At 38.1% G+C, this 17,254-nt stretch overlaps 1 pseudogene; it reads right to left on the reverse strand.

Annotated features, from left to right (window-relative positions):
• The window catches only part of LOC118837570, a 133,392-nt pseudogene extending 121,190 nt beyond the window's left edge, over nt 1–12,202 (reverse strand).
• Nucleotides 12,203–17,254: the final 5,052 nt, after the last annotated feature.

Genomic DNA, 17,254 nt, shown 5'->3' on the forward strand with positions numbered 1-17,254 from the left:
ATAGACCTAAAAGTGGTATTATAGGGCATGAGTATACACCATTTTATAACTCTTTAAGCATAATTTCAGATTGCTCTTCAAAACAGTTGGATAAGTTCACAGTTCCATCAATATTGTATTAGTATCTCAATTTTTCCACATCCCCTCCAAAATTTATTATTTCCCCATTCCATTATTTTAGCCAATCACTATTGTTTTATTTTGCATTTCTCTAATCTATAGTGATTTAGAACATTTTTTCTATGCCTATATATAGTTTTGATTTCTTCATTTTGAAAAGTGTCTGTTCATATCCTTTGACCATTTATCGGTTGAGGAATGACTCATTCATATAGATTTAACTCAGTTCTCTACATATTTGAGATGTGAGATGAGAGAAACTGTCTATAAAGATTTTTCCCCCAGTTTTTTGCTTTCCTTCTAATCTTGGCTATGTTGGTTTTATTTGTACGAAATCTTTTTAATTTAGTATAATCAAAATTATCCATCTTATGTATTCTCTTATTTATTTATAAATTCTTCTCCTATCCATAAGTAAAATAGGTGATATATTCCATGTTCTGATTTTCTTATATCTCCCTTTGTATCTAGGTCATGTATCCATTGAGAGAAATAATTCGTTTGGACTCCTATTTTATTCCAATAAGTATTACTCAGTTCAGTATGGTTTCATAAGGGTGATGATTGTTAGCAATTAGTAGTGGTATACTCATCTACTAATATATATTTAGTCAGGTTAGTCATTTAACAATAGTACATGAATTACATATATTAATGCATATTTTACATATATCATATAGCGATAATTAGGTAAGTGAAATTCTTCCTTATAATAGGCCTCAAATTTTAAAAACTATAAGTTCACTTTTCACTACTTATTTACCAGTTATAAAGTTTGCTTGTGTAACCATAAGAATGCTGATGAGGGTATCTTTATCATTTTGTTCATTTACCATGGCCAAACCCAATGTGAGTAGGATGCTTTAGCAGTCCCTTGATTTATTCCTGCACCTCTGGACAATCCTATTTTACCCAGCATGAGAAGGAGCCCATCTTATGATAACTTAGTCAGCAGAGATGACCCCTGCTTCACCCAACCTGTGACCCTCATGCTAATACATCATTTCTGTCCTTCCTGGAGGGTCAAGAGCAAAGTCTATCAACCAATGGGACTCCATAATTTGCTTTGCCTCTTTTGTGTGTCTGGGTATCAAGTCCTATAAAAGTAAGAACCTGGGGACCAGGGGGCATCTCAGATCAGGAGGAATATTTGAGGTCCACTTCATTAGAAGGGGCCAAGTCCCTTTAATAATATGCTATTAACTCACTCTGCCTCAGTTTCTCTTATTGTATTTTGGCTATTTTGGACCCCACACCATTTTGACCTTATCTTGATAAATGGCTTAAGTCTATACCCAGTTTCTGCCAGGCTACTTTCTAGTTTTCCCAACTTTTTTTTAACCAAAGTGAATTCTTATCCCCAAAGCTTAAATCTTTACATTTGTCAAACACAAGGTTACTACAATCATTTAATATTGTGTGTTTTATGTCTGTTCCATTCTACTGATCCACCTATTTCCTAGCCAATACCAGATAATTTTGATAATTAATGCATTATAATATAGTTTAAGATCTAGTACTGCTAAACCTCCTTCCTTTACAATTTTTTTCTTTTATTTCATGGATATTATTTACCTTTTGTTTTTCTGAATGAATTTTATTATTTTTTTCTGGCTCAATAAAATCATTTTTTGGTAATTTAATTGGGATGGCATTGAATAAGTAGATTAATACCTAAATTATCATTGTCATTTGTATTACATTGGCTCTGCTCACCCATAAATAATTAATATTTCTCCAATTATTTAAATCTGATTTTATTTCATAAGAAGTGTTTTATAATTATGTTCATGTAGTTCCTGGATTTGTCTTAGCAGGTATACTCCCAAGTATTTTATACTGTCTACAGTTATATTAAATGAGGTGTCTCTTACTATCTCTTCTTGCAGAGTTTTGTTGGTAACATAGAAATGCTGATGATTTATGTGGGTTTATTTTACATCCTGCTACTTTGCTTAAAAAAAAAAGATTGTTTTAACTTTTTAGTTGAAAACCTAGGATTTTCCAAGTATATCCTTATATTGTCTGCAAAAAGAGATAGTCTCATTACATCATTGCCCATTCTGATTCCTTCAATTTCTTTTTTCTTCTCTTATTGCTATTGTTGGCACTTCTAATACAATGCTGAATAATAGTGGTAATAATAGGCATCCTTATTCCGCTCCTGATATTATTAGGAAGACTTATAGTTTATCCCCATTGCAAATAATGCTTGCTGATGGTTTTAAGTAAATGCTTCTTATCCTTTTAAGGAAAAATCAATTTATACCTATGGTTTCAAGTGGTTTTAATAGGAATGAGTGTTGTATTTTGTCAAAAGCTTTTTCTGCATCTATTAATATAATCATATGATTTTTGTTACTTTTGTTATTGATATAATCAAGTATGCTAATAGTTCTTCTTATGTTAAATCATCTCGTCACTAACCAAGAAAGTGAATAACATATTAATTGGAATACTCCAGAAATCTGTGTGTATCCCTGTTTTATTTAGCATATTTATCAAATATTTGGATTAAGGCATAGATGTTATATTTAGCATATTTCCAGAAGACACAAAGCTAGGACAGATAACATGCATATTGGATGACAGTCATGATGCCTAAAAATTTCAGTGGACTAGAATGTTGAGCCAAAATAAGAAAATGAGATTTAATAGGATAAATGTAGGATTTTATACTTGAATTTGTGACAGAAACTATCCAAGGATCCATTGATAGGTATTGCTATCAATCATAGCTATCAACAAGACAGAAATATGGAAAAAAAATAAGGAGTATATACTCAGAGCATAGAATATATGTGCGTATATACATACAAATATATGTATATATACACATGTATATGTATGTGTGTGTATATATACATACCCTGATAAGCAATAGTTTCAGCAACCTTATATGGGTTTTAGTTATATAGGCAGGGTAGACACAAGGGAATCTTACAAAAAGCAGAAGGGAAAGATAATTATTTACACTTCAAAGAAAATATATTGGAAGGGGAAGCTCTTTATTAGACAAAACAGAAAACTAGTCAGTACACACCTTCCATATAGCTAGAATTTATAAACTAATTATTAAAACTAGAACTAAAGCTGATGTCTCAACTTGATTTTACAGATCCTGGACAGTATGAGATGTTTGTTCTAAATAAATGGTGGTAATAAAATTGAGGCAGAAATTCTCTTATTACAAGTTCTAAAAAAGCAGTTTCACAAGTACAAGATGGGGAAGATGTAGTTGGATACAAATTTGTCTGGAAAAAATTTTGTAATTAATTTATTACTAAACTAAAGAGGAATGTATTGTCCAGAATGAGAAAGGTGATAATATAACTTCACTTTTTCTTGGTCATATCATATTTGGAATATTGTGTTCAGATGTGTGTACCACCTTTTAATTAGCACACTGAGAATCTGGAGAATGTTCTAAGGAAGATAATTAGGATGGTAAGAAGCCTTCAATATCATGTATTATTAAAATCAGTTGAAGGAACTGGGAATTGAAGATTGAAGAAGGAAAGGCTTAGGAGAGACACGATGGTTATTTTCAAGTATTTGAAGTGCTGTCATGTCTAAGAATAAGCTTCTTCTATTTGAACCCAAAGAGAGTAATTAATTGGAGGGACCACCAGTCTGAGGGACTTATGGTATGGACAATATTATCCTGCTAAACATGGATGTCAAAAAGATATGGAATCTTAGTTTTCACAAAAAGGAGGTGACCTATGTGGCTCTGAACTCTTGTGTTTAGCTGATAGTCACAGCCTCAGTGGACTAAACTGAAAATTTGGGACCTGATCAGAGGGAAATCTTGCTTTGTCCACTCTGTGACTCATAAACATGTATATTGTTAATGTATTGAATGTATTATTAATATATTGTCAATACAATTTGAAGATCTTCCCATCCACTAATAAGCCCATGTGAACCTGTGGTAGGAGGAGCTTGCTGAATGGGTGGAGCAGGAAGGTGTGGAGCAGGAAGGATGGAGCAGAGCTGAGAGGAAGTGAGACAGTTCTGAGCTGGGAGAGAGACACAGAGCAGCAGCTAGTGTGAGTAAGAGCCAGGGAGTGATTTTGCTTGAGGGGGTTCATTTGTGGGAAGGCCCTAACAGAGTGAAAGCTTGGGGATGACAGTGCCCCCTCCATTGATAATGTCTTAATAGTAATAGTAATAGACTTATTACTTATATTACTTAATAGTAATAGACTTCTTTGTTGCTGTGATGGATTTGGCTTTCTGGTATTGGGATTTGGCTTTCTGGTGTTTGAATAAATGTTTTGGTGTCACCTTCAATGAAGAGAGTCTGTTATATTTTGCAATTCAGAACTACACCAGCATATTCATAGCAGTTGTAGCCACTGTGAGTATGACATTGCACTACATTTGGTGACAAGGATGGGATCATGAAATATCAGACCTCTACTTGGAGTCAGGAAGGCTTTAGGGAAGGAAATGGATATCCCAGGATGGGAGCATTTACTTTATTCCTCCCTAGCAAGAGAATGGGCTAAAAGCACAGGGCTCTGTGAAAACTGGGAATTGAGGCTATAGAAGGGAGGACCCAGAGATTTAAAAAGATGTTCGAAAAGAATACCAGTAGAACCAGGGAAAGAACTGGCAGGGGTGTGTAGGAGAGGCTGGGCCTTGTTAACAAATTATCATATTATGTGTAAAAGCAGAGACAAATTACTAGAGGAAAGAGTTCAAATGAAAAAGGAGTTAGCTGGTTTGCATCAGAAGATTTCTGTGCTACAGCACTCGAGCTTTCCTTTAGAAGAGCAAGCTAGAAATTCTCATGTGGTAGAAGAAAAAGCAGCTGTGAATTTAGTTCAGAAAAAATAAGCAAAAAAGTAACAAGAGGAAGGTGCATGCAGCCCTTGCACAGGCTGGGCTGGATTGGGGCCCAAACACCAGAGAACCAAAGGGGGCACACAGTGTTTAGGGAAATAATTGAGGATTTTACTCAGCAAGAGGTCACAGATATTTTGAGTCGATTCACCAAAAAAAAAAAAAAATGGGAGAATTAGTATCTTGGATGGTGAGAATCAGTGATGAAGGGGCCAGAGAAGTAGGGATATCTAACACAGATTGTTTGAAATTCATAGGTATTAGTCAGAATCCTTTTATACAGCAAGCTTTTAGGGATTACCATATGCAAGGAGGTAACAATGCAACTAATCTGTTAGCTTTAGCTGCAAAAAGATGCAGCAGACAGTATGCTACCAACTCTATGTGACCTAGTAGAGATAGACCCAGATACTTGCTTAGAGAATGTATGTGAAAGTGAAAAGAAGAGGTAATAATAAAGACTGCAATTATGATGAGAAATGCAGATGCATATCATGGTACCTCTTTTGTAGTTTCTCATAGAAATATCATAGTGAAGACAGCTCCTCCTGCTTTATAAGCACCTAATTCTGACTCTACTAATTGGGGAAATAGGGTACCTTCTTTCGGAGTGTATCAGTAAGGCAAGATTTATGACCTCAAGGATGACCATGAACATGCCTGTATGGTCTGGAATCATAAAGTATGAAAAACTCTCTAGGTAGAAGGCAAAAGAAGTATAACAATTATTTAGACACCAAAGGATTAGACCCCAAGACCAATAACTCCAATTCGATATAGTAGTAATTATATTACAAAACCGGTAAGCCCACCTCAATGTAGCAATAAGGAAATTATAACACAGTATTATAGCAAGGAGCCAAGTCATCCTGTAACCTTCCCCCCTGCTGGGGCCTCCCCATAAGCACTCATGAATCCTAATTGTCTACTTGCTCATGTTCTCTCCCCTCTCAGTTCTCTGGTCTCTACAGCTCTCTGGTTTCCACTCTCAACTCTGCACTCTTTCTGCACCTCTGAGTTCTTACTTCCCCTCCTTGGGCTGGATTCTGAGTTCTCAGTTCTCAATGGCTACATTCTGGGTGTATATACTCTTTTTAGGGCCCTAGGGCTTCATACCTAATCAGTAAAGGGGTGTAGGCCTGAGGCTTAGCATCTACTTAGCAAAAGGGCAGCGGAAAAATCTTTAATCACTGATTGGCATCACAAAGGTGTAGACCTGCCTCTAATCAGGACTTTCTTAACTGGCCCCACCTGAGAGCTATTGAATGGGAGGGAAAGATCTTTAATCACATTATCACCACAGGGAGGTGCTAGATAAGATTTTACAGTTAAATGACTTAGGGGAATGGGGAAAAGATAAATTTCCTCAAGAGAAGGGTAAATAACCAGTGGATTCAACATCAGAATAGATTAACCGGGAAGGAATTATTTGCTGCTCTATTGAGAGCAAAGATAGATTTTGGAAGAATATATGGTATTCCAACTGATGACCTATAGAAGATGTACCTAGAAAAAGGGCTTAATATTAGACTGAATAGAGAAGTAAGAACTGCCCCTACAGATGCTCCTCAATCATTGTATCCAAGTTTGTCACACCTTCAGGGAGAAAAGGAAATTGGCCAAGCCCCAGATCAGATTAAAGAAATACAGCAGTAAAGAAGATGGGAGTTAATATAGTTTTAGTGAGTTCATGGACTCCAGAAGCATGGCTGAGCCCATATTTACCCTGCTTCTGGTTGTTGTCCCCTTATTTTTTTTTTTTTGGCTTTTCAACTTGTTTGTTAGATGTGTTTCCTACAGGTTTGGTGCCCTCCACCTGTAGATGCTTGACCACTCGAACTGAATGTCACCTCCTGTCCAAGACTGTGCTGTGTCACCCCTGGACCTGGCATTGCCTATACTCTGAATGCCAGCTAAAAGAACTGACCCCTCGAATGGGACCTCTTTGAGCAAGGACAGCTCTACATCCAATTTCAGCAGGAATTAGCTATAGAAGAAGAGACCTTCACCCCTTACCCCAAGGGACTTTGGGCCCCATTTGTTGAGGGGGGAATGATGGGGTGCTTCTGCTCAAGCGCCACCCTAAGATATTGTTTTATGTGCTTATTTTGTATTATCCTTGTTATATTGTTGTAGACTCATATGGAAGTCTGAGTCACATAAGCCTGTGGTGGGAGGAGCTTGGCGAATAGGTGGAGCAGGAAGGGGTGGTACAGGAAGGATGGAGCAGAGCTGAGAGAAAGTTAGACAGGGCAGTCAGAGCTGGGAGAGAGAGAGACAGACAGACAGACAGACAGAGCAGCAGCTAATGTGAGTGAGAGCCAGGGAGTGATTTTGCTTGAGGGTGTTCATTTGTGGGAAGGCCCTAACAGAGTGAAAGTTTGAGGACGACAGTGCCCCCTCCATTGAGAATGTGTATAGACTCCTTTGTTGCTATGATGGATTTGGCTTTCTGGTGTTGGGATTTAGCTTTCTGGTGTCTGTTATATTTTGCTATTCAGAACTACATCAGCATGTTTATACCAGCTGTAGTCACTGTATCAAATTGGCACTACATTATGCTGTCAGTGTACTAGCCTAAATTGGGCTAGACTCCTGACCACAGACCATCAGAGTGGAAGCTGAGTACAGGGTTTACTCTGTTTCCCAAAGGACCTATCCCTAACATTTCATTCAATACCCTCAGCTCCACTTTCAGCACCTCATGTCCATCAAGGCAATATGACAGATTCATTATGACTTCATTTTGTTGGGTGAATGGCCCGACCCCAATTTTGCTACTTTCACCCCTCATGAGCCTTGAACAATTGATATATTTGATGACAACTCAGGGAAGATGGTGTACCAGCTTTATGACACAAATTCTTATGGTATCATTTCAAAAAAATAAGTTTGGTGGAAATATTGAAATGGCAGATTAGCCCTAATATAAGAAAAAAAACTTACTAATTATCTAAAAGTGGAATGGGCTGCCTCAAGAAGAAGTGGGTTCTCCCATGCTTGAGGTCTTCAAGCAAATAATAGGTGAGCATTTGTTAGGAATAGCATAGAGGTATATATTAGGTATGGGTACTGGATGACCTTTGACATCACTTTCATCTCTGAGATTTTGTGATCTGTGAAAATTTCTTATGATATAATTACAGTTAATATGGAGATATATGGCCTTAGTTATAGGAAATTTAATTTGTTGAATGATAAGACCTCAAAAATAACCAGGTCATTCTGAAGAGAGGTCCTTAGTGGAACACCCCCAGGGATATGCCTTTAGGCCTGTGTTCAGCATTCTATCAGTCAATTAGATGAAAAGGTATATGCTATGATTATCAGATTTTCACAAAAGTGATAGAAAAAGACATATTAGACAATAAAGAATGATGGGCTCAAATCTAATAAGATGAAACATAAGAGGGATAAAAATAAAGCCCAATGTCAACTGTGCAAATAAAAGAGACATGACTCAGAAATACTTCACTTGGATATTTAGTAGTTTTAATGATCTGACACCTTAATGTGCATCAACAATATGATATGACAGCTAAAAAAACTAAACCAATCCTGGGCTGCATTAATAGTTACAGTGTACAGAGAAATGGAAATGATAGTGTTGCTGGGCTATGGTCATCATCATCATCATCATCATAATTTAGCTTTTATACGGCACCTACTATGATCCAGGTACTACAATAAATGCTTTACAAATATTATTTCATTTGATCCTCACAACAACCCTGGGAGGTAGGTCCTATTATTATCCTCATTATGCAGAAGAGAAAACTAAGGCAAACAGAGGTTAAATGACTTGTCCAGAAAAACACAGCTATTAAGTATCTGAGGCTAGATTTGAACTCTGGTCTTCCTGACTCCAAGCCCAGCACTTTATCCTACAATGCACCACCTAGCTGCCACATTTAGAACATTGTGTTCAGTCAAACCACATTTCAAGTAGTGTTCAGTTCTAGGCACCACATTTCAGAAAGGCCCGAGACACTTTAGAACAGGTCCAGAGGAGAATTCAGTAGGATGAAAAGCCTGGAAACCATGACATAAGAGAATCAGATGAACAAATGGGAGGATTTTTGTCCTGGAGAAGAGAAGGGTTAAGATGTATCCTAGAGCCAAACTCAGGTGGGAAATGTTTCTTTTCAAAAGGAACATGCTGAGGAAGCCAAGAGAATCCCACCCTAGATGGAGACTAGGATTGTCCTCCCAGCCTTTCCCCAGATGTACAAGCTTTCCTCTGTTAATCACATGAGGCCACCTTCCCTCCGAGTATGACTTCATCTGGCTTCCGTTTTACCCATACCTTAGCTCCCAACTTTATTCTATCAATGGAGCAAGACCCTTTTGCTCTTGTTTCAAAACTCCATGTACAATATAATCTCAAGAAATTGGCCCTTTCAGCACAGTCCTCCGGGGCCAGGCTTATCAGCTTAAACCCTGGGAGGAAGGGATTATCTCCTGCTCTGGGCCTCTGGGAATCCTCGCCCAGCACTTCCACCTGCCTGTTTTCCTTGCTCCTGAGGCTCCATAGAACCATAGCCACCTCAAGTACAAAGAGCAGTCCAAAAACAGGGAAGCATTCAACCAACCCAGCACCCCAAAACACCATGCTCTCTTGTTAAAGCCAGATCCTGACCAAGACTACGCCATATGTTTTAACAACCCAGCTAGCAGCTTCTGTGGGGGCATAAGATGCACCCAGGAGGCTGCCGGGAAGCTGGGAAAGCACAGATTCTTTTTATCTGCTTAAACAAGGAAAGCACGGTGAAGGGGTTGACCAGCTTACTTTAATCCAGCATTCAGTTAGCATACAGACAACATTCATTTAGTTCAGGGGAAAAATGCCAGCATTCAGTTAGCATTAAGTTAGTTCAGGGGAGCATACAGACAAGCATCAAGAGACATACCAAATACAGATTCATTCACGTACTTCAGGGGAAAAAAGCTAGCACCCTGAGGTTCAAAACATTCATTTAGATCAGGGGAAAACAAACCAGTACCCCGAACCTCAAAACCAAAATATAAACAAGTTACAAATATCAACAGACTGACTCAATACAATTCATAGTTACCAACATCTGGGGTCCGCCCGAGAGCAAGGGCTGGCCCAGAGTCACGCTCTCCTGCTGCTGCTGTGCCAACCGGAAAAGGAAAAAGAGCTCTTCAAGCTGTCCTCTCCCCTCTTATAGAGTTTTTGACCTCATCAAGCGCCGCCTGAATGACCAGAGCCAATTGGTTCTTGAGCTGGCCCCTCCCCCTAGCGTAGACCAGGTTAACACCCAATAGGGCGCGGCTCTGGAGCTAACACCTCCCCTCAGCCAGCCCCATGACTCATCACACAGGAAGTTCTGATTCCTGGCATGGTCACTGGACTTCCTGCCCCAGAAGAGCAAGCCACAGCGTCCAGAGGCTCAATGAGGTAAGCTGAGTCACTCAAAGAAAACAAAGGCCATTCTGGTTACATAAGGGATAAAAAGTTGGTTGATAATTGGCAACCATCCTCAACAGGTTGAAGGTTGACATGTGGAAAAGAGATTGGATTTGAACCACTTGATAACAAAAGGCATAACTAGGCCAATAGGTAATAGTTACAGATAAGGAGACTTCTGCTCATTATAACGAAGAATTTCCTAACAATCAAAGCTATACAAAAGTAAAGTAGGCTGCCTCTTAAGAGAGTGAGTTCCCAGCCATTGGAAGTATTCAAACAAAACCTGAATGACTATTTGTCAAGGATGTCATCACTGGAATTCCTGCTCCAGTAGAATTTGAAAGCAAAGCCAAGTCTAAGATTCTATGATTCTGGTAGAGCCCTTGAGTCAGGCAGGTTAGCCCAATCTTGGATCTTACACCAATTATTGACTTTTTTTTAATTTGGGGAAGCAAATTCTTACAATCTTATAATGGTGCTATAGTGAAGTTAACTTATACTAGTAACTAACCTATATTAAGTAAACAGAAAATGGAGGAAAAGACTATGGAGTAGTAGTGCAGAAAGAAGGAAAAGAGTAGGCTGTGCTAGATAAAATCCCTGAGCTAACAAAATGATTCAGAGGTTTTGATGCTGCAGCTACTCTTTGTTCAAATGTCAATCAAAGCTGTGAAGAGAATTGAGCAAATATATATTAGAAGTCTTCATGGTCCTTTCATAATTACTTTGAAGAGACTAACAAAGGTGAAGTAAATGTCACTAGCCATGAAAGCATGACAGTTTTGTTTAAATATGATTGAGAGAAAGAAATTTAATTTCAGTTTAAAATTTTGAAATATTGCTATTAAAGCGTGGCATTTAAGAAGAAGGCAACAATTTGTGTAATTGCTTCCTGGTTCCCAAACCCTGGATAAACCTTTTTCTGAACTCTTTGTCTCATTCTGAAGAAGAATTTCTCCATGGGAAGCCCCAAATACGTGGACTGGATGGCCTCTAAAGTCTGAGAAAAATTATTATTAATAACCAATATCTTAGAGATTCAGAGCTTCTCCCCAGCCCCCTTCTTTCAAAGTCCTGACTTTAAGTTATGATTTTCTTAGATTCCTGATAATGAGATCACTAGTCTCCTTATCTTGGTCAAACCCCAACCTGAGCTCAGAAGTAACTTACTCTAAGGTAGGAAGGCCTATTTTGTTCTCCTCAGGCTTAGGTGGAGATAGATTCTTACCAAGGTTTTTCTCCTTTTCTACTTTCTTATGGAGAAACTAACCAGTGTGGGAACTCTTTCTTAAAGATTTACCCAGGCCAAGATCTAATCAGACAGTAAAAGAAACTCTAAGTTTGGACTAATGGATGTATTCTTGCTCCTTGTGTTTGCTCAGACAGATCTGGGAAAATGTTGATTCTCCCTATTTTCAAGACAGGTTATATGGAAATCGATATCTCTTTGACCAAGATTTAGGTGACTGAAGTCACCTCAAGACCCCCATTTTAATATAGCCCACCTCCAAGGGTGTTAACCAGAGTTGATTGGTACCCCTTAGGAACACCTACTCTTCGAAGGACATATAAACTGTGTACCCTAACCCCAAAGGGAGCTAAGTTTCAACACTATAGCTCCATGGAGATGCATGCTGCTGGCTTTGAGAGAAATAAAACATGGACTCAGACAACCTAATTTGTTTGTCTTTCTTAGACCAAATTCTTGGAGGTTGACAAGTACCTTCCAGCTTCCACATTCTGTAACTTGGGTAGCTCTAGTCTTGAGCCCAACTGGGTATCGTTGCCAAACACCATCTTCTATCGTAATAGCCTTCTACTAAAGCTGCACTTTTATTTCTCTCTGAAGTGCAAAAGTAAACCTGAGTTTTTATAGGAGGATCCACACTGATTGAATCACAGATCTATAAAACTATTAAAGTTAAAGGCTATCCTATCCACTCTAGCATTTATCTCTCCTCTTTCACGGACAGACTCTTAGAAAAAATAACTGTCTCTAATTTCTCATCTTTTATTCACTTTTCAAACCTCAAAATACAGATTCTGGTCCCACCAGTGGAGGGAAATTGCTTTCTCCAAGGTCACAAATAATTTTGTTTTATTGCTCAGTTATCATACTTCTTGACTGTCTGTAATGTTTGACACTGTTTACCACCCCTATCCTACTGGACCGTTTCTCCTTCCTGGGGTTTCATGACACTGCTCTGTCATGGTTTTCTTCCTATTTTTTTTTCTTAATGAACCTTCTTGATCTCCTTTATAAATTCAACACCCATTCCCCAACCCCAATGCATAAGTATACCCCAAGACTTACCTGAGACCTTTCCGCTCTGTCTCTGTCTCTGTGTGTCTGTCTCTGCCTCTCTCTCTGTCTTTCTCTCTTTGTACCCCTCTTTTTCATATTATCTCATCTCATCAATTCAAATGAGTTCAGTTGTCATCTCTATTCAGAGAACTCCAAAAACTGTGATTTAGCCCTAGTCTCTCTCCTGAACTCATCTTCACAACTCTAACTCCCTAATGGATATGTCTAATATGAATGTGGGCTTCTTCTACTCAACATGTACAAACTGACCTAATTTCCCAATTTATGAAAAGGGAACTTCCATTCATCTCATCACCTAAGTTAACAACCTAGAAATCTCCTTGAAGCTTCACTCTCATTTATGCCCCTCCCCCCATATATAATCAGTTGCCAAATCTTATCAATTTCACCTTCTCAACAGCCTTTGGATCTGTCAGTTTCTTTCTATAACCCAAGTTCTGGCCCCATCAACTCCTACCTGGATAACTCTAATAGCCTCAAACCAGTTTTCCTCCACCCAGTCTCTCCCTTCTCCAGTATTCCACCTAGCTGCCAAATGGATATACTTGCAGTGCTGTTCTGACAATGTTCCTATTGTGCTCAACAAGCTTCAGGGGCTCTCCCTTACTTGTAGGATAAAATGTAAACTCCTCTTTTCCACATCTACAATCCAACATAACCTGGCTCCAGCCTAACTCTTTCCAGGCTGATTGTTACTTCTCAGTACAGACAATTATTAACTGTGTGACCTTAGACACATCACTTAACTGCTGTCTCGTATTCCTCATCTGAAAAATAGGAATGATAATAGTACCTGCCTCCAAGCTATTGTAAGAAACGAGTAAGATCTTGTTTGTAGAGCACTTTGAAAATCTTGAAGCTCTCTCTCTCTCTCTCCCTCTCCCCCCTCCTCTCTCTCTCTCTCTCCCTCTTTCTCTCTCCCTCTCTCTCTCTCCCTCTCCCCGCCCCTCTCTCTCTCTCTCTCCCTCTCTCTCTCTCTCTCTCTCTCTCTCTCTCTCTCTGTCATTATTATTCCCTCCCTTTTACCTTTACATCAGCTTTCCTGAATGTTTGGAATGCTCTTAGCCCTAAATTTTGCTCTTGGAACCCCTAGCTCTCTCTATGTTGCAGTTAAAGTGTTCTTGTAGGAACCAGAAGCCTTATCTGATTCCCCCAGGTGTTAGTGTTCCACCTTATGAAATTGCTTTTTATTTTGTGCATTTCTTTCATTTACTCTTCTGTGCGTGGTATCTCACCCAGGAGAATGTGAGCTCTTTGAGAGTCTCTTTTTTTGTTTTTTTTTCTTATACCCTAGAACCTAACATAACACCTGGCACATTATAGGCATTTGATTAATAATGTTGATTGGTTGATTGAAGATAACTGATCCAGCACTGGAGAATAAGACTTTCTGTTTCTGTTGATATCAGTAATAGTGCTTCTTCCAACTTCACCTTCTCTTCTATTTTCTAAAAAAAAAAAATAGCCGTTACCTTGTTTTTTCTCCCTTGAGGGTTACTGAGCCACTGAGAATAGCTTTATTGAGAATATATTCTGAAGTGTTTAAGGTTTGCATGCTGCCCTAACATTTCTAACAACCGGTCTAAGAAAACAAAATGCTAAAGACAAAATAACAGAGACTGAAGAGAAATAGTGATGTTTTGTATGAGAAAAACAAGTACTCTTCCAAGAAAAGTGAATGAGATCACAGTAAAATAATCTACTCTTCTTAAGGTAACTAATAAACACAAAACTACATTTTGTGTCCAGACCATTAATATGTATCAATATATAAGGTTAAAGAGAAAGAATTTTTTCCACTTAATAATATTTTATTTTTTCCAATTATATGTAAAGATAGTTTTCAAAATTCACTTTTATAAGATTTTGAGTTCCAAAATTTTTTCTCCCTCCCCCTCTCCACTACCCAAGATGGCAAGCAATCTGATATAGGTGATAATGTGTACAATCATATTAAATATATTTCCACATTAGTCATGTTGTGAAAGAAGAATCAGAACAAAAGTGAAAAACCACAAGAAAGAAAAACCTACAATAAAAAAGAGAAGATAGTCTGCTTCAATCTACATTCAGACTCCATAGTTCTTTAAGAGAAAGAATTTTAAAGAAAGCATTAAAAAATTTACACCGATCACTACCTACAATTTCTTCGGCATTATCTAAAATGTTTTTCTCATAACTTCTTTGGAAGAAGAAATAAGTTTTATGCCTGAAAAGTACATTGTCCATTTCAGTTAAAATTGAGGCATTGATATTGGACAATAAATTTTTCAAAACCCTCTCTCCATCCTCTCTTATTTCTTAAATTTTTGGAGAGAAATGTTTGTGACTTTTCACAAACCAGCTTATTGAAGCCTATTTAGGGAAATAAGGCACTGAGAACTTTTTGCCATATCAGAATTATCTCTTTAATTCTCTCAGTGATACTCATAAATATACTTAACATAAGAAGATCATTTTATTTTTTTTTTGCAGAGTAATATATCCCTTAGATTTCAAAAGTCTCCGTACTTTAACAAGGCAAGTCTTATAGTAGAGGACCAGCAGCATATTATATTGAAAATTACTATATCATAAGTCAGAAGACCTGGGTTGATATCCCAATGTGAATAGTTATAGACAAGTCATTTAACTCGTTCTCCCTCACCCCATATAGATTCACTCAGTTGCCAAATCTTTTTGTTTCTCCTTCCACATCTCACACATTTGATCACTCCTCTCAATTAACACAGTTACCACCTTACTTCCAGCCCTCATCACCTCTTGCCTAGACTCCTGAAATGACCTCCTAATTGATCTCTCAACTCATCTCTCCTCATTCCTCTCTATCATCTGCAAAAATGCCAAAATTATTTTCCTTGAGAGAAAATCTGACAAAATCACCCCTCTGCCTAAAAAACTCAACTGACTTCCTATTGACTCAAAGATAGCAGCTAAATTCTGCTGTTTGGTTTAGCCCTTCTTAAACTGGCTCAATATATCTTTCCAGCCTCATTGTATAGTATTCCCGTCACAAAACTCTGTGATCCAGCCATAGTGGCCTTCCCTCTCTTGCTGGCTTGTGACATCTTCCCACATCTCTGTGCTTTGGCTATCTCTCATATATGGAATGCATTCTAGTCACCTCTTTTTTTTTAAGACATAGCTTAAGCACCACCTGTCACATGAGTCCCTTCCTGATTCCCCCAACTGCTAGTGCCCTCCATCACTAACTATCCTGTAATTGTTATCTTTATACTTAGTCTGTAAATATTTATATATGCACTGTTTTCACCCCCATTAGGTAGACTGTTACCTTATAGTAGGGCTATTTCATTCTTTGTTTTTGTATCTCCAGCACCTAATACAGTGCTTGGCATATAATAGGTGCTTAATAAATGCTTTTTGATTACTTGATTTCTAATTTTTGCTGGAGATTCCTTATATCTCTGTGTTCAGGATTTTCTACATTGACTGGAAAGAAAGCATAGGTGACAAATTTGCTAATAACAAGGCTAACATGGTGGATAACAAGGTCAAAAGATCCTGTCACATCTGTAATATTGTGTTCCATCCCAAGAACTAGATACAGTAAGGACATTGACACACTGGGAAAATGGAGAAATTCAGCTAGAATGCCAAAGGGCCTCAAAAATGTGCTACATGAGCATTGGTTGAAAGAACTGGAGTTAGCCTGGGAAAGAAAAGCCTGAATGTCAATACAATGGCTCTCTTCAAGTATTTGAAGAAATCTTTAAATTTCTTCTGCCTGGCCCAATACAGCAGAACTAGTAGCAATGGGTAGAAAGTATAAAGAGGCAAATATAATGATATAAATGATATAAAAATGATATAAAAAGGTGGAATGGGCTTCCTTGGTAAGTAATGGGTTCTCCCTCATGGGAAATCTGTCTACCTAGCTAAAACAGCTAATGACTCCAGGGCCTATAATGGGAAAGGATGAAGAGTTTCCTAATTGCCTTCTCATTTGGAATTCAGTGAGTATCTTAAATGAGCAACTCACTTCTCTCACCTTCCAACTTTGATACATAAGGGCTATTCTGAGCAGTGACTAGAGAGTAGGGTAGGGGAAAGGGAGCTGTTCTATCTGTCCCTTAGCTCCATGTGATGATGGCCATATGTCCTGCATAAGCAAACCAACACCTGGCATGGCTTTGGGTGTCTTTTCCTCATATAGGTGACCTTGTGAATTTAAAAAGGTCTGGAAGTCTTCAGCTGCAATGGGAACATCATTGTTTGTCATGAAGGCAGCATGAAAGGACTATACCACGTTACCCCAAAGAAAGAAAGGACTATCCCATTTTAGCTACTATGACAGGAAGCTTTCACCAGAGGACTCTTCAGACAGTATAAGAGAGGGCAGTGTAAAAATGGCCAATTATAGTACTGCAGACTATATTATATCCCATAGATGCCAGGGTATCATCCTATCAGTTGATTTTACTAATACTTATAAGCTGTTAATCGAATTCTCTATAAATCATTCTGTTGGTGTGCATTATGATTCTTTTTATGGTCATCAT

Source organism: Trichosurus vulpecula, chromosome 1 (assembly GCF_011100635.1).
Source record: "Trichosurus vulpecula isolate mTriVul1 chromosome 1, mTriVul1.pri, whole genome shotgun sequence".
Taxonomy (NCBI): Eukaryota; Metazoa; Chordata; class Mammalia; order Diprotodontia; family Phalangeridae; genus Trichosurus; species Trichosurus vulpecula.